The 17,816-nt window shown below is 42.4% G+C and overlaps 1 protein-coding gene across 2 annotated transcripts in view; it reads left to right on the forward strand.

The window, feature by feature from the left end:
• Positions 1–17,816, forward strand: part of CDC14A (cell division cycle 14A) — a 515,591-nt gene that overhangs the window by 68,582 nt on the left and 429,193 nt on the right. The gene's annotated exons all lie outside the window — the stretch shown is intronic.

Below are 17,816 nucleotides of genomic sequence, written 5' to 3' on the forward strand. Positions count from 1 at the left end.
ATTGAAATGGTTCGCCTTGGGTTTCAGAAATCAGCGCGCGCCTCTGCTGCAGGGCGGGGAAGCAACGCTGCCTGCCGCGCGCATGTCGGGGGCGGCTTAACCTTGAGCCCTCGACAGAGCTCTTACTGTCTCGCCGCCATTTGGAATCTGTCGAGAACTCGATATCCTCGCCTTTTATGTTTGGCAGGCGAACCACAGAGGGCATGTTCACCCCTTTCTCTGCCTCAGTTGAGTTGTAATGTAAGCTGAAGGGAGTCAGTGAAGTAGGGAGCCAAGCATTGGAAGCCAAGGCTATTTTTGGTTGTCAGCTAATGAGGGTTACTCCGGTTCCCGCCATTCATTAGTGCAGCACTTCCCCCCCCCCCCCCCCCTTCCCCCTCCCACCATCCTCCCATTTCTCATTAGCTTGCTCATTCTTGTTAGGAAGAAATCACGATATTAAGGGAACACTTTGTAAAGAGTATTGTTAAGAGATGTACGTGTTGACCAAGCTATAGTGCAAATTGCCTTGTTTGGTAGTGAAAAGTGTGCTTTTAACCTCCGAACTGGGCATTAAGTGTGAAGAGTGTACAGTTATAAAGACTAGAAACTAATTCGCAAAGTCTCACTTTGAAAAACATCAAAAACTATAACTATCGTATAGTAACAGTGTGTATCACAGTGACGTAACTAGCTCTGCTCAACATGGTGTTTCACTTTTCATAATGTAACTCGGTCGCATTTGTCACTGCCTGTGTATTTATAAATGTCTTTATGCACAAAGATTAGTGGTAAGTCAATTAAAGCTACGCCTTGTTGCTGGCTGTACGCCGGAGGTTATTGTAGTGTAGTGTACTGGAGAAAGTTTAGATTTCTCCTTTGTGGCATTGCTGGGCCTTGGCGGGGTCAGTGCAGAGAGAGAGATATTTGTTCGTTTGGGGCAGATTCGGTGGGTCATTGTAACATCGTTGCTAAAGTGACTGCTCCAGGCAACAAGCAGCATATGGCTCTGATAAATTAACAAACATTTAACTCCTTGACTGTAGCAGGATTTCTTACCTGTAGAAGTAGAACCACGAAGCGTCCACTTAGCATGTCAGAGGACTGCCTGTGCCCCAAGCTACTTTACACCTTTATAAAATACATAGACTCTTATTGGGGCATGCATTTTGCTGCTGGGTTCTGTGGAGCTCAATGTACAAATTGAAGTTGGGAGTAGACCTGTCCCTGTATCATGTTTAAATTGTGTTTTTAGGTTTCTGCTTCAGTTCCTACTAATGAAGGGCCTCTTCAGTTTGCTGCTTCTGTTAAGTTTATTTTGCTCTTTATTATAGAGGGTTTCTAGTCCAGTACCCGTTAGTGCAGGTGAGGTTGATGTTGGGCGACCTGTTTTTAGTAGTCTCTTTCCTTCTTTCGTTGAACTGTAAGCCAGCTGCTGAAGCAGTTGACACATCTCTTAAGATGATGCGGGGAGATTTTGCTAGCATACCCTCTTTATAGATAGGAACATTTGAGGCAGGAGCAGGGTCGGCTGTGGCAGTCAAAGGGACTCCTTCCTCCTGGATTTTACTTCGTGGTGTAACTCAAAATTAGGCATCCTCCCTCCTACAGAATTTGATTGGGATTCAGAAGAATTACAATTGGAGATCAAAGCACATGTGTTTCCCCCTGTCTGTCTCTGGACTTTTAAGCACCTTAATATCTCGTTTTCAGCACGAGCGAACAGTGGGTTTAGTATACGGGTTTCCAAAGTGCTACCACACCTCCCTGGCCTAACGCTTGCGTTCACGCGAGTGTGCATGCACACAGCCGCCAATCACTGCTGCGCGCGCACCACTCGTGTGCTTACCACACAGCGCATCCTGTCCTCACTTTCGCTTTGATCGCGATTACTTTCGCTTTCGCTGTTAGTTTTATGGCCGCGCGGCCAATGCTTGTTTTTTTTTTCTAACCCTATACTCCGCTTTTAACATTGGGCAAGAGAGTCTTGTGTTAGAAGGTATGATACTTTATATGGCACTAACAACCCTTGACAAGGGTGTTTTTGTATAGTTTACTACTGTGTAGTAGTCCAGTTTAAGTATTTTTCACACCTAAAGGTTTGTCACGCTGACACCATGCAGTATATTGGATTATGCAATATTCTACAGTGCCAATTCCATATGGATGTTATATTATCATGAGCTGTAGTTATATGGGATGCTTCACACCATTTCTCACATCCTGCAAACAAATGCCGCAGTTGTCCTGCTGTTTGTAATCTAGTTGCAGTGCCATAGTACTTCATGCCATTATATGGGTATATGAATTGAAACTAAGTATAGGATTATGTTCGATTGTAGTCTGGAGTTTGAGTGTCGGTAGTTTGTTTTGGTTCATGCATAATCTGGTGTGCTAGTTGGGCATGCTGGAGTAATTCACATTAACTCGGATTGCTGAAAAGCTTTTATTGGAAATAAACCATACCCTAATCAGAATTTGCCATAAAGATGTGTGGCTCAAAAGCCTTCCCTTGTTCTGGATATTAAAGGGACAACGAATGGGTTCGGTCTATTGGTGTTAGGTGTTTATGATTGAACAGGATTCTATTCAGCCACTGAGGTAGTTGTTACTGTACAGACTTTTCAGGGAAGAAAGGCAGATCTTCGCCATTTACAGGAATGCACATGCTTATGGGTATTCCCCAACTTTTCTCCAGACACTTTAACCCGAAAAAGGGTCAAATGCTTTCAGATAAGGGAAGTATTCAAATATTTCCAAGGGTAGGAAATGACCTCACATCCTCCCAAAAAGAGGGTTTGTAGAGAAAGGAGTTTTATTCTTCAAGGGCAAATATTTTCCCCTTCGAGAAGGACTGCACATTTGCACATACTCATTGGTATATTTGCTCATGCAAACATCTGCTGATCATCTGCTCGTGCAAGAATGGAATTCACATAGGTATGCTGGATGATCGTTTAATGGCCTGCTTTTTTGAACTCTTTTGAATTTCTGAAAGTTATAAGTCTGCACCCATGCAAGGTCTGACCTTCAGGTGCACTTTTAGACTTTTGAGATTAGGGGCCCAAATATGTTTTTCTGCATTTTGCTAGTAATGGATTTACGCTGATTCCCCATTTAAAACTGTTAGCCACACAGAACATTTCCTGAATTATTGAGCACATGCTTCCCTTCGTTATGTTGATCTCCTAGCGTGGAGCAAGCAACATGAGGGAGATGCGGGTGAGTTGGAGCGAGCAGCACCACAACAGGTGGAGGGGAGCAAGCAAGATGAGGGAGGTAGGTTGGGGAAAGAGTATGAACGATGGGAGAAGGGACTGCGGACACATGCACACTTATGAAGTGCAAGACAAAGAGTAAAACATTTCACAAAAATACCAGCTGGCGCAAACACTTGATGCCCCAGGAAGAAGCAGGAGGCACTGACCAATATGCAGCAAAGAAACAAGAGTGACGCCAATGTTAAATAATGGGTGGGCTCTAATCCCGCATTAAAACATTTTTGGGTGTTTTTTTTAAACAAAAGATTAAATGATTTTGCTGATTGCGCATCTGTTGTCTCAGGGGAACCCTAAAACAAGCATTTGCAATGCAATAGGTCTCGCATTTGCAAAAGTTTACGCTATTGCCATTGTCATGACCATGCCTTTTTTATCTATTTTATAAAACAAACACATAAATAAATGCCATTATCAATTACAATGCCAATAGCTAGTGTTGCATAATTATTAGCAATGCCAACTGCTCACACTTTTATAATGCGAGACCTATTGCATTGCAAATGCTTGTTAATGAAAGCAGCGTGGGCTGTAAGCTAATGAGATGTTGTGGGTAGAGGTAGCGATAGGAGATGAGAGGTGCTGGAAAGATATTACTAGAAGAAGAAGAGGTGGAGGTGGGAGAGAATCACAAGAAGGATGTACATGAGAATGGAGACAAGAGAAACTGCAAATATGTCGGCTGAATGGGCCATGACATGTTGCTAGTGTAGCAATACGGCAGGCGGGAAGGTTACCATTCGTATTGAGTCTGTCTACAGAATTAGGAGTTGATCAGTTGAAATGACTTGTACTTGGCAAGTCTGGTGCGCACATCCTCTGTGTAGAAATGCAGCAGCATTGCTTATGTAGTCCGTAAAGGTATTTGGGCGGTAGGGGGGTGGCCATCATGGTAACTGGCGCACTGACTGACTGCACGTCCCAGTTTTTGAAAAGGTTGGATAAAATAATTTTGAAAACTGGAGCCCAGTACCGTGATAAAAAGTAGTGTGAGAAAGGATAAAACATATAGAAAGTAAAAGCAGCATCCGTTGGAAAGATGCCACTTGAGAGAAGGAGGCAGTGATGGTAGATGAAACCAAGCACGGGGGCACAAATGTGCAAGTGATCAAATGCAGAAGGGACTCGGGAGTCCAAGTCTCCAAAGGTGCGAGCAGATTCTTCTTGTGAAATCTTTTCTAATATAAAGAGTTTCATCCAACCCAAGTCCTGTAGTTTGATTCTGCAATCCTCTCACAAACTCTGTTCAACTCTCTTTGCTTGTAAAAGTAAGATCAGGACTTACGCTGATCCTTAACATCCACTAGACTTCTAACCCTTGGTTAACCTTAAATCAAGGGTCCGCTGCAACTCCTTGCTTGTAAATTTCAGACCGTTACACCTGGATCTTGTTACGAATACCATTCCCACTATCGTGTCTGGGTCACCTCTCGAACCCCTATCCCCATATCTTGACACTTGGCATGAATGTCTTGAGGCCTGCTCTTACCTCTCTGTAAAATTTCTGTCTTCTGCCTCTGCACCAGAGGTATGGAAACAGGCTTGAGTCAGGGGACTGGGTTCTATATCGCCCGAGACCTGTAGATTTCCAGCCCGGACAAGGAGTGTTTTTGTCTATTTTGTCCGATGGACTACTAGACCTGAAATGAGCAGGAGCCCAGCTGTACACCTTTCATGTTAACTCTTGCAGCCAGTCACGATATATGGAAGAGCTCCTTGGTTTGTAAAATTCTATCTATGATGCTCAACTGCACTTTCAAAGCCATAAGTTAACTTTCCCTTGTCAAGAATTATTTGGACCCGCCGAAACACTGATTGAGGCCCATTGCACCCCACCTCTGCACCCCACCTCTGCACCCCTTTATCCAGCATGCTTGGAGATCATGCATCATTCTGGTTTAGAGCAAATCAAGTAGCACATTATTGACATCAAAATTTATGTAAATAGAAACGAGCAAGATTTTTTACAACGCAGACATTTAGCAGGTGACGTCCTGCTACTCTAGGACATCAAAGCGCCATTCCTTGTACCCAATGAAACTAGGCTACACATTCTACAGTGATATTTTAGTTTTTAAAGTATGACTTACCCTGACAGAATTGGTGGCAACACCCGAGGCTTAAGAAACGCAATCCAGTGGCGTACACATTACACTGGCCTTTCAATGATCTCGGAGTACAGGTCAGGGCCGCTTATGTCTATTTTCTTTTAGTACAAGGCATTCCGGGCAGGCAGGGTTGTATCTTGCAAAATCTGCTATGATTTGTGCAAGGCTTCCCTTATGGACTGATATTTAAATGCTGTTTTATTTTTTATGAGATGCTTCTTGTTGAATTGCAACCTGTAAGTCCTTAACAGTTGATGGGGTACACAGGCTCTTGTGCATTGGTAGCATACTAGCAGGCAAGGGTGTTTGGTTTACATGTGTGTTTCCTCTCAGTTTAGTATGCACATTTTCTTCTCTAGCGTTGCCAAATGGTCTTTGTGGCTATCATTTTCATTCTTGTATTTTTGTTTAAAAACCTAGAGTATTCTGGGAATTGTAGTCTTCAATCCTTTAAATTAGGTGGACAACACACCAAAATAGTATCCCCAGTGATATGAAACAGAACCGTTCTCTGTATGCATTAGAGCGGTCCCTATTAGGATGAAAGGGTGATGCAACTTGTCTGCCGCCAATCCCTTCTACACTCAACAGGGACAGAAGCTTCATAGAGACGCTGCTGGGACAGAGTAGGAAGCCCATCTATATCTACCATTTGTTGACTGCACAGGCAACCAGTCATGAGAAACCAGGTGTGTGCATCTCCCTAGAGTGTCTGAAGGGAGCGTGGTCTGTAATGTACATCCTTGTGTGTTGGTATCTGCAGTGTTAGTTCAGGGTGATTGTCTCTGCTGGAATGTGTGTGTCTGTGCAGAGTGGGTAAGTGTGCCTGCATGTGTGCGTAATTCTTTGGAAGATGTGTTTGCTGTGAATGTTCCTTTTCATGAGGTTTTGTGTCTACACAAGGTGGGCATGCAACGGTGTAGGCGAAGTTGGGAAGAGTCTTTCTGCTGACCTGTTTACGATCTCCAGTTCAGAATCAGCTGTTCTGTCAAGAGGATTCTATTCTGCGTGGCCCTTCCCAGCACTCATCCATGCTCTTGGGAGGCAGAAAGACAACAGGACCAAGAGGAATATAGATGGAAAAATTAGGAAGAGGACAGAACAAGGAGACAAAGCTAGGACATGAGCACTCGAGCAAAACATAGGAAGCAGTAAATATAAAGAATGATATTCATTAAAATAAAAAGAACCAGTGAGTAAAATGAAAGGAGACAGCAGGTTTAAGAAACAGGGCACGAAGTTTTGTAGACAGTTTAAAAACAAATTGTTGTTCTATTGTTACGACTACGGTAAAAAAAAAAAGACTAGGGGGTCTCTACAGTCTAGCATCAAGAAACTTGGCACGAGGTAGTGTGCTGTGTGAGAATCTTACTGGCCTATCACAACAAGTGCTCGCCAGGCAGCCGCGACACCCGCGCTTTACTTATAACGTTAAAAGTAAAGCGCGGGTGCCGCGATTATACCAAAAGTAAAGAAATAGATGTTTTTTCTATTTCTTTACTTTTGGTATAATCGCGGCACCCGCGCTTTACTTTTAACGTTATAAGTAAAGCGCGGGTGTCGCGATTATACCCAAAGTAAAGGAAGACAAGCATTGGCCACAAAAGTCACTGCGATCACGATCGCTATGAAAGCAAAAGTGATCGCGATGACGCGCTAGTGCTGTGGCTGGCCTAGCGCATGGCGGCGATGTAAAGCCATATGGTTGCTTTGCGCTCGTGCACGCCTCATGCACTGTAGCTCTATGCCAGCGGTAGCACTTTGAAAAGTCCCTTACAAAATGTCTCTCTGAGCCAGCGCATGTGCTGGGCTCAGCGAGACCTAAAAATGAATCTTATTCCATTTTGAACATCTTATTAATGAGGATGCTTCTCTTGCCTTATCATTAGACAAACCGTCCTTTTCCACACAACCATGCTGAGGTATTTTTGTTGCTGACTGCCAGTGGGCTTGCCTGTAGAGGGTGGGTCAGCTTGTCCAGTAGACAAAATAAATATGCATACCTTTTGTCCTTGACCCCCAGATGATTTGAACTGGACTTCGGTGTATAAAAAATGTCATACTCCTGTATCATGTTAAGTGTTTTGATAGGTACTAGAATCGGAAATGTTTAGTCTGCCCATGGCTCCCCCCAAATCCCCTCTTTCTGACGGTGCTGCTGGTGGTGGGGCAGTTGAAATCCTTGGAAGAATAATGTTGCTCAAAAAGTTATTTTTTCTTATTTGACATCCGGGCATGCTTAGCTGAACTTATGGATAGGTTTACTAAGGGTTTGTTGGGAATTTAATTTTCAGCACATACGTTATTTTGCTTTTGAAAAAGGCCCTTTTATCAGCGCAAATGACTTGTGCTACTTTACATTGATTTGCAACACTTTCAGACAAGGGGTTGTTTTTTTGGTGTAGATTATTGGAAGGGCACCCATAGCTTGTGAGACAGTTCTGATCTAATTGGATAGCCAAGCTGGGCATAAAAAAATGCTTCTTGAAGCAGGCGGTGACGTGGAGAAATGTGTTAATTTCTCCAAAAGTTTCACACATTGCATGTGTACTGCACTTTACAGCACACATTCAGGAATGAGGAATGGTTCAAAATTTGTCTAAGCGCATGCTTTTGTACTTGAAGGGTATGCTTCCAGTGCAAATCCTGTGTTAGACAACAGACCAAGACCTCTGCATTACGCTGCAACATGTTCGTGTCATGCCTGATTGCATGCCATTACCGGGGTAGTGTGCAAAAGTAAGCAATTTTTTAAAGAAATATGACTGCGCTGCTTTCTACACCCCCACCTCCTCCCCTCGTCCCTGCGCAACACAGCGCAAGATCTTTGGTTGCTGCCCTGTTGCCATAAAATAAATCTGCCTTAGTGTGCATGCCTTTACTTGCCCAGCCTTAACCTGCGCACTCATTCAGTTGATGGCAATTAAATGTAATTTCTCTTTCCTTTCCTCATCACACCTCTTCTGTCTTAACCATTTCTATACCTCTACATCTCTAAGTACCTTGATCCTCGCTCTTTACCTCAACTTTGCCTTCCTCATCTGTCTCTAAAAATACCCAATATACCTCATTCGATTTAATGTCTCTACCTCTCATAACTTTGGCTTGCCCCTCATCCACTTTTTGCCTACATTTATATCAATCGCTCAAGATTCCCTCTGTCGAGCTAAACTCTGTATCCATCTCTGTCTTCACTTGGCTTTTTTCATCTGACTTCCCATAATCTCCATATATTTCACTTCTCACATAACCTCCTCTCTATCTTTACTGCTTATCTGTCGTTTCCTCCTAGTGTCTACTACCATACCTCCCTCTCAGCCCTTTCTCACCACTCCCCTCACCTCTCTCATTTTGATAACTCTAGCTCACATCTCCCTCACCTCTGTCTGCCCGCCACTCACTACTTAACCATTCGATTTACCTCCCTAGTAGTTCACCAACACATCTTTCCACCTTCCCTTTTTCTTGTCCTGCCTCTGGTTACCTCTCTAAATATCATACTTTTTTCTTTCTATTTTCTTTCTACTTGTATTGTTCTGCTTCTACCCATTTCTCTATCAACTCCTGCCTCTCTGTACCTCTGTCTCACACAAACTCATCTCTCTGGGCATCCTCCATTTCAGATCACCCTCTCCACCTCAACTTTTTCGCTTAGCCTCTTTCTTTGTAGATCTCTATCTCAGCATCTTTTTTTTTTTTTTTGTCCATCTCACAATTCTCCACCTCTTGTCTCATGTATGCCTCTGCATTCTTTTTCTCTACGCCAGGTTTCTCTTCCTACCCTTCAACCCTATCCCTGCCTTTTTCTCTTTCCCCACTACCCCCTTTAAGTGGCTGTTTTTTCTATCTCTGTTCTCCATTTGCTCTCACCACTGTGCGTCTCTTTGCTTTTCCCCAAGGCTCTCTCTGCGTCTACCTTCCTCTATCCTTAGTCTGTCTCTAATTCTCCTCTTTATCAACATTACTTCTCTGACTCCCCTCTTGGTGTACTGTACTTCCTTGCCTCTCTATTTTGTTCTCCTTATCACGATCTCTATTGCACACAAATTCCTTGCCTATTTCTCTACCTATATTTTCCTCTTTTGCTTTCCTTGTGACTACCTCATAATTCTCAATTTACTTCTTTTCCTACCTCACATCTATCTCTACATCATCTCTATCTGTACACCCGTCTCCCTCTCCTTCATACTTCTTGCTACATTGGTTTAGGTCTCTTTCAATCCCTTGTATCCTGCCCCTTCATATTACTGGAGGGTCACATGTAACTGTCTAGCCAGTGAAGTGCAGAGGATAAGGGGAACAAGGCAGTGCAAGAGAAAGTAGGAGACAGTTATTAGGTGTTGACGAAAGGAATGTCCAGAAATCTTCAGAGCAGTGCTTCCGTTGCTGCTGTAGCATGAACACCAATAGGGAAGGGGGATATATTTGTGATCAAAAATATTTGGCAACTAATAATACAATTTCAACCGATATGTGCATATATCTTTAATATTAGGCAAAAGTCTACAAGTCCCCCATGGCATGTTTTTTCCTACGAGAGGTAGACATCCACAGAGAGAATATAGATCCTAACTTAAAAAAAGAAAGTGCTTTATCAATTTTTGCTCGTTTTTGTTTTGGGCACTGTTTGACTGGTGGACACCATGAAGTTTGAACCTTCTACTGTTTTTGTGTGCCCCTGTTACTAAAGGTTTAACTTTCAGTTTAGGTAAAGTACAATAGTGCTACTAATGTAATACAAAATACTAATCACAAATTTGTTGGCGAACCTCCCAACTAGTAGCCCACTCCTGCCATTACTGTTGGATCTAGGCCAAAGTTCCATCGCCCATAAAGCATCCCTTGGACCCTTGCTGTATTGGAGACGGGTATGGACCTCCGTGGACCTAGTTTTGTATCGGGTGGGTTTGGGCACATCAAGACCTACTTGACAAAGTTGGGATGTGAACACCTCTGGACTAATCTGGGGACTATGACCAGTGTGCCAAAGGTTGCATTTAAGGTGATTTACTGGAGGTATCTGGATCGAGAATTGTGCAGGAACCGGAGTTTGGGCACTTTGACTCTAGCCTACTTGGAATTTAAAGATGCCTTCCTTAAGGAAAAATACATTGACTCCATTGAATCCCCCTTTGGCAGAACCCCTTCACATTAAATATCGTTTCGGGGGCCCTGAATACAGTACTGTCCATTGTTATTGGCAGCGTGACCCATATAAACACTTTAGCCCCACCTTCTTATTTAATGGCCTTCCCTAATGAGGTGCTTATTCTCTACTGCAATCCAGAAATACAAGTAACATGGCGGCAGGCTGTTTCGCGAACTTTTATGACTAACAATGGTTATGATCAGTGTTTAACAGCTTCATCAATAAATGGCCCATATGCTGCTTTTCAAGGATGTTACAGGTTTTGTTTTTATGTGAATTGTATTTATGTGAACTTTTATGGCAGCATGTGCAGACTAAAAAATATGAAGATGAGTATGATGATTCACAAACCTATGTGTGGAGGTTCTGCCTCGCCTATCTTTTTCTGTGTGGAGATCACTGAACTGACTTCGAAGTCTCCCGAAGACTAGTATATGTTTTAGTAGTAAATGTGGAAGGTACAGAAGAGTGGCTGAAAAATGTGGAATGCATACTACAAAATAGGTGGCTTTATGGAAGGAGTAAGGAGGGACGTGCTGCCACCTTCAACAGAGGAAGCTTATCCTATTCACAAATGGCTCCACAAAGTTACTACAGCCAAAAAAGAAATGAAACCGTTGTAAATGAACACCAGCTTGTAGCTCGATAAATTCATCACCGCATATGGCCAACCATTCTTACTGGAACACTCTCCCATAGAATATAAATAAAGTAGTGGCTTTAAATAAAACTCCATTAAAATAATTTTGAAATAAATTATTTAAACCAGGTAAAAATGTAAATACTTTCCACAAATTGAGAGATGATGGGCTGTACAATGATTGTGGATGTGTATAACAATACCCCCAAGTAATATTTTACAGTGTAAACCCACGTTTGATCTCCAGGAGTCTGAGAGGCTCTTGTATGCCCACCTCTGGTATTGGGTAGCTCCTCCCTCTAGCAGTGTGGGAGCCTCTCGAGCTAAAACATCCTTTGTAACGGTTTTTCCTAAGCTCAAACGCGGAGTATGCCCTCAGTGCTGTATTATCTCCTTATCATTCAGGATACACCCCCGTCCCCCAACCTGGAGACACAGTAGAGGTTGATAATAATCACTGTGCTTACAGAGTGATGCCAAGCAGTGGGGTCCATTAAGCAGGTACATGCACTTCTCTACTTCCACCTTAGGGAGAAAAATACATTATAAAGTCTGGTACGACTCACACTACACTCAACACAGACTGTATCGTATGTACCATAATACTTCGCCTCGATCCTGGAGGGAGTGCAGAGCCCAAGGCAAAGTGCTCCCTATATGGTGGGCCATGCAGTAATCCAGGCTTTCTGGGAAGCCGTTTACAAGTTCTTACATGAGGTGCTGTCCTCTCCACTTCCCTTCATGCCAGAGGTGATGCTCCTGAGCCTTAGGCAATCAAATCTGAACGCAAAGACAAACCACAAATGTGCCTCCAATGCCTAGGAGCTGTGAAATTGGTGATGGCTTACAACTGGAATGGGGTAGAGAGTCGGGCACCCACCCAATTTTACCATAGAGCATAGACCATATTCGCCATGGAACGTCTGAGTAACCTGAATGGTACCCCCTTATATTTGACCTTAATGGAAACCACTGTGAGAAACCAAATGGGGATTTTGTTTTTTTGTCACTCAATTTTCTTCCATATGGCAGCAAACTGAGATGTGCTACAAATATGTATTGTGGCAAGTCCTGAGAGATTTTTAGCTGCTCTTTTACATCCTGCCCTTTTGAAATCTTTTCAGAAAACCTCTACGTGAAAATTTCCAAAAAGCCAATACAATTTAAATGAAAATGTTTGGAACCCAAAGCTGTTTTTAGGGCAGCTGTTGCTTCGCAGCAGTGATCCTGATTAAAAAAAAAAAAAAAAAAAAAAAAAAGTCATCTATAACCCATTTTCTTTAACATTTGGAGTGCGGAGTTTCTAGTTGATGCCTCTTTACTTCTGATTAGTTTATTTACCTAATGCATGTAATTTGATTTTTTTTACCAAACTTTCCGCGTCAAATTTGCAAATGGTTACTGTGAAAACATTCTTTTAAAGATCAATCTGGATGCTTACATGTTGCATAGTTTTGGTCCTCGGTCTAATCTGCTGTAGGTCCCACCAACTGAATTTACACTCTTTATCAACATTATCTGCTATCTAACATTAAGAACTTACAGGGAAACTTTACAGGTGCTAAGCTGGTCAAATACATGGTGATTTGTGCCAGTGATTCTGGGCCTCTCTTTAAGCATTGTTTGGCTTTATATCTCTTTTTCTGAAGTTAATGTTTTCCCTTGATTTTTTTACATTGTTGCACTCCTAATCGGTTTCATTGCACAGAACTGCATTTTAGTATTTCTGTTAAATCCTTTAATAAAGAGTTTCAGATAATACAACCATCTGATCATTCTATTGAAATGGGAGACTAAAGCATAATATAAAAGTGAAAATAGTTAAACATATGCAAAGTTATATTAAATGTAACCAGCAGTGGTTTATTAATGGGGGCTGGGGAGCGTCACCGCCTTCCCCGCCTGCTGCGAGCAGCCGCTTTAAGTGTTAAAGGCAATAAAATTATTTCATTGCCATTGTATTTTTAGGTTGAGCCTAGTGCAGCGCGCATGCGCTGCTCTAGGAGAGGGCCTCTTGGAATCACTATTACATTATTTCAATTGGGCTTTGCGTGCGTCTTTCTAAAAAGAAAGCACGCAATTGGGCAAAGGCAGGTGCATGTCTCACCTTTACCAGTAAATGTATCCGCCCACGGCCTATAGCTTGCGGGAGGGAGCAGCGGCGCCATCTGTTCGGGATCATGTTCCCAATTAGCGCGGTCGCCGTGCTTGCTTTTGTTTCTATTATAACCCCTGCCATTGTTTCACTTCTATTTCGATCTCTTCCCCTTGTGTTTATTTCATTATATGATTTAATTACCTCTATCAAATATTTTTCTTGCTTTCTCTGTGTGTATGCATTAATTTATTCGCCCTTTATTTCATATTATTCTTTTCTGCCTGTCTGTACTCGTACCGCTGTAGCCCACTGCAGTACAACAAATGCAATAAGTGTCAGGTAATTTAAACCCGGAGTTGAGTTCAGCTTCCCCTTGAATCGTATCCCCTAACTCACCCCGAGAAAAGATTCGCTGCTTCGGCCTGATGCTGCTGCTCGGGTGGAGTTTCGACTCCGAAAACAGCTGAACTTCAGGTTTTCGAGGGGGCTACAAGAATTGTGCAACACCGGGATTGTCTCACTCGTATGTTTTGCTCCAGCGCTGCATGTGGTAGCGCATTAAACCAAGTCCCACTGGTTATGCCAATGCTTGTTTGTATGCCTTCTTTCGTATTATTCACGGGATGCGTTTAGACAGGGAACGACAACAACTTTCACCTTGCTTGTTAGAGTGTCATGTAACTGTCACTGAACTGTGTAGAACGCCAGCCACTTCCTGGTTTCAGAAGCAGGTGCGGCTGGAAGATTGCTGGGTTTCTGTGCCTCTGCATGATTTTGGCGTTGGCTGTTTCTCCATTTACAGGTAACACGTTCATCCATTTTCTGTTCAGCAATGTACAAATATTTCGTAAAGCCATGTTGCACAAGTTGGCTGGTTGTATAACTGTTTTCCTCGGGTCACTGCTGGTGTTTCAAACAGTTTTCTCATTTCAGTTAACGCTTAGCTGCCAAAGTTTGAGATTGCTAATGTGTGGCATTTTTATAGTTTCGGTGTATTTGAGGGAAATTCAAGGACCAATGTGTGACACTTGGAGTGACACCTTCTTGCGAGTAAAATCGATCAATAAAATCCATGGAAACGGATAAATACCAGAAGCTACACACAGGGTTTTAAGTGGGATGAAAAAACGGGGGCGGGGGGGGGGGGAGAACGGGGTGTCTCAAAGGGGCATGGCTTAAAAACACGTAAGCTAAAAATCTGTGCTTAGCATAGTGTGCTGCCTGACTTGAATTTTGCTGTTTCTGTTGTTGCATCCAGATATGATGGCACAACAGCCAGGGTAATATGCTTAATGCTAAACACATACGCAGGGTATTATGCTGCATGTCTAAACACTTATAACGCCCCAAAGGTGAGACCTATTGGCTATGCCAATGCTTGTTATGTTTGTGTCATGGTGTAGACAAGTGAATTCTGGAGCAGCAAAATCCTTACTTGCGTTACAAAGTGCTATTGTCTACAGATTTCTATCATATTGCAGTTTTTTGTGCAGGCCTATAGTCTTTACCTACATACATTCATTACATTCACAGAAAGGATCTGCGCAAGAACATGTACTTCAGCACGCATTTGTAGAGGCTCTTATTGGGGCTTCCTGCTTACTAGGTGTGGCTTTGGATCAGTTGTATTCATGCGGAATTGTTAAGCCTTTAAAGCAATTTTACTTTCTTACTTATAGTAGAATTTCCTCGTCCATCTACAGTGTGGTCCACTTTAGTGGGTAAAGCTTATTTTTTAGGTGTGAGCTCGCATGATACTTTAGTCATCTGGTAAATTCCTGGTGTGAAACTTTCCTACAGCACAACTTCAATCTGAAGGTGAATCTCTCCTGATCGCGCTTGAAAGAGGAATTGGACAAGGACGGAATCACAATGCCGGCCGGCTTGTTCCTTTCCCTCCAGTCTTTGGCTCTGGCCCAGGCATCTTACGGTTTCTATCTGGTCTGTCGTACTGCATTTGAATGTTCTTTCTTGAATTGTGGAACTGCCTTCTGTCGGCTCCTGTGACTCAGTTCTGAAAAACAAATCCAATCTGTGTTCATTGTTTGAATCCACCATCCTAGCGTTTGGGGTCTGTGCATGAGTTGATCCCTTTTACATAGATGAGGTAATGTTTCTTATTTTACCTGAAGGCCCTGTTCTTTGTTACATGTTTACTGAGTTTATAAATGTATTTCGCTTTTGTCCTGCTGCACTAGCCCTGTAATGTTTGTTACTTTGTACTTATATCTGTAATGTGTGGCACAACTATCTTCTAGGTACCAATCAACAAACAAATCCTATTCGAATTCTATTGGGTATACTTACTATTTTGATGCAAATCACATTATTTGAACTAATCTTCATATGCTTTGTTTCTCACCTCTTTCACCTGTAGCTTCTAAATAGAACTGCAATGCATTTTCTGTGTGTGTACAAAGTTGAATAAAATGCATTTTATTTTCAATGGTTAACTGCCGATCAATGTTTCTTAATCTGTCTTAGTTTAGTTATACCCGTTACTTAGTCGACATGTGTTTTTGGTTCAACATGTTTTGGGAGCTTGTTTTGTTTGATGACGAAAGGTACATGAATGCAGTCGTCATTCAACCTCTGTGGAATTCTCCAAGCACACAATTGTCAATTGCAGACCCCTCCTCAAATCTAGACTGCAAATTCCTTTCATTTTAATTTGATAATCCCTCCTAATTTTTAATTATTTACTTTCAGTCCATTATTGAGGTGAACAGCAGTGCTTTTAACTAACCATGATCAATAGTGCTAATTACATAAGAAAGGAGACTGTGTACTGTACAACCTGCCCTAATTGTTCTCTATCAGCATTGTGTTTGTAATGATATAGAGCTGTGTCTTAAGTCCACCCCCCCCCCCCCCTTGACCTTAGTTAACAGGACTAACCCACGCACTGCTAGTGCTTCTTTGGTTATTTGCCTTGTTGTTGGGCAAAGAAGACTTTTTAATTTGAATGAGCATTGTTCCCACCACATCCACGCTTCATCTATTACAGTGCCTCCCTGTCCTGTTCTCTAGCGTGTTGGACCAAAAACTTGGGCGGTGCTTCAAATAACTGCTAAAAGAAGGAAATTGCTTTGACCGGAAAGATTGGAATACTTAACTTTCTTGGCTTTTTAATACAGAAAAACTTGATCTTCTATCTTGGCTAACTTGATCATTAATTTTCTGTTTCTACTTTTAAGAATGTAAACTAGTTTTTGAAATTACAGTTAAAGTATTACTAACAATATTTGTGTCAAATTCGATGTCTACCATGGTTTTGTCTAAAAGATACTACCTGGCCAACAAGCAGACCGGGCATCGTGCTGCCACTTTGTACCATGTATTGAGAGCAGGTGCCAAATATCTTATGTCTTGAGCTCTCCCAGCATAAGCCTTCCTTCCACTTAGAGTATTGAGCCCAGCTTTCAGGTGCTTTTCTGCGCAAAAGGTCCGAACACAATATTTTTCTGTCTCGATGCCAACCTTTTTGGGTAGCTGAAGATAGACTGCCTATACTGCTATAACCAGAAAACACTTTGCAACCACATTCATATGCCTCTTCCTGACACTTTTACTTCGAGCAACACCAGATTTTTCTTACTGGCGTATTTCAGATCTCCCACACGTTTGGTGGGATCAGGGCGTGACAGTTTTTGTTCAGTTGTCTCTTGCTCTAACACCAATCCACATATACAGAGTCATCATCTGTAGTTGTAGTCCATTGCATGATCTTTGGGTTGGATTCCACTGGTGACCAAATACCCTGAATCCTCAATTTTCACTCCCACAGATAGGCAAGGAATATAAAATGGGCCATCAAGACTGTTGTCTTCAGTTACGTTGTGTGACCATGGCAAGCTGTATAGATTGAACCTAGCCAAAAGGCAGCAGAGTGCTGTATGTGAACAAAGGGACATTTATAGTCCGAGTGATTTCATTTGTAGATTGATTCTCAGAAAAGAATGGGGCTTATGCTGCATTGTGATGTGTTCTTTAGTGAGGTGCGTCTTTAGTTGGTTCCTACTTTCGAGTAGAGTTGGAGCAGTCTTAATGGATATAGTGATGTTGTTCCAGAGCCTGGGTGCGTATATGGAGAAGACCTTTTGCATTCATTTTTCTTCGTTGCACTGTTTGTTTTCTAGTCTGATAGTGTTCTACCTGCAGGTGTGTTGAGTCACCACAGTTGGTGATCTGATCAGCTAGATAAGGTGTTATGCAATTCTTAAAGGCTTTGTTGATGAAGCAGGTGTTTTGAATACATTACAAGTGTGTAAGGAGAAGGATGAGATGATAAAATGCCCTCAGACGTTTTATTGGGCATCATGCAGCATATAGGATGCCCTTAGGGAAGGGGCAGTGTGGAGCCTAGGAACCATGGAGCAGGGTGTGACTGCCACCCAGATGCAAGAGTACATGTATTCTAGAGGAGCTGGCACCAGGATGTCTTGTTTTTCTTACCAGTGTGCTCCGTGAGGTTCACTTCGGTGTCCAAAGTCAATCTGAGTGACCTGGTGTTGTGTAAACGTTGTGGATCAAATATGTACATATTGTTTATTCAGGTTTGTTA

The sequence above is a fragment of the Triturus cristatus genome, chromosome 4_2 (genome assembly GCF_964204655.1).
Source record: "Triturus cristatus chromosome 4_2, aTriCri1.1, whole genome shotgun sequence".
Classification (NCBI taxonomy): Eukaryota; Metazoa; Chordata; class Amphibia; order Caudata; family Salamandridae; genus Triturus; species Triturus cristatus.